Source organism: Nicotiana tabacum, unplaced genomic scaffold (assembly GCF_000715075.1).
Source record: "Nicotiana tabacum cultivar K326 unplaced genomic scaffold, ASM71507v2 Un00216, whole genome shotgun sequence".
Taxonomy (NCBI): Eukaryota; Viridiplantae; Streptophyta; class Magnoliopsida; order Solanales; family Solanaceae; genus Nicotiana; species Nicotiana tabacum.
In genome coordinates, this window is record NW_027438454.1 from 67,899 (window position 1) to 69,009 (window position 1,111).

A 1,111-nucleotide genomic window follows, 5' to 3' on the forward strand; every position below is an offset into this window, starting at 1 on the left:
CAATATCTGAAAGTACGCTCAAATTATGCGTCCGTCTAAGGATGAAACACGTTACTCAGCTCGACCTGCGTGCCCAACTCACGCTGCATATTTCTCCAAAAAGTGTGATGTGAACCGCATGCCCCAGTAATAAATAATGAAAATGGGTACACGCTTTAGGCGGATAATCTCCCAGATGTAAATCTGAGCCAACCGCTCTGAAGAATAGGATGTCATCACCAGAATAAAGTGTGTGGACTTAGTCAACCGGACCACAATAACCCATACAACATCATATTTCCTCATGGTCTGTGATAAGCCTAGCACAAAGTCCATAGTGATACGCTCCCACTTACACTCCGATATCTCAAATCTTTGAGTCAACCCACCCGATTTCTAATGCTCATACTTTACCTGTTGACATATAAACACCGAGAGACATGACCAATAATATGTTTCTTCATCTTTCGCCACCAGTAGTGATTCTTCAAATTACGGTACATCTTCGTGACACCTGCGTGGATTTTATACCATGAACTGTGAGCCTTCTCAAGGATCAACTCTCCCAACCCATCAACATTCAAAACACCAACATAGCCTTTAAGCCGCATAACATGTCACGATCCAAAACCACCAACCGGTTGTGATGGTGCCTAACTTACTTTCTAGAGAAGCCAAACATAATAAGAGTTGTACTAGATAATAGAAATAATGAGAATAATATTGGTTTAATGCCAATAACACAAAATAACTGTGCCGATACATAACAAATCTCCCAGAACTGGTAAACAATGAGTCATGAGCTATAAAATAGAGATACAAGTCTGGAATACCAAAATAACAATACTATCAAAAAGAAAGACAACAATACTAAAATGAAAAGAGTTTCCAAGGTCTACGGTCGAAATGTATCTCTACGTCGTCTATTTGCAACAAAACACAACTACTCATGGTGCGGGCCAACACCTGGATTTGCACAATTAAGTGTAGAGTGTAGTATGAGTACAACCGACCCTATGTACTCAAGAAGTATCATAACTAACCTTGACGAAGTAATAAAGACAAGAATTATTATTAATACTTGCTAATAACCGGTACAGTTCATAAATCTCACAAGTATATAGCAATAACA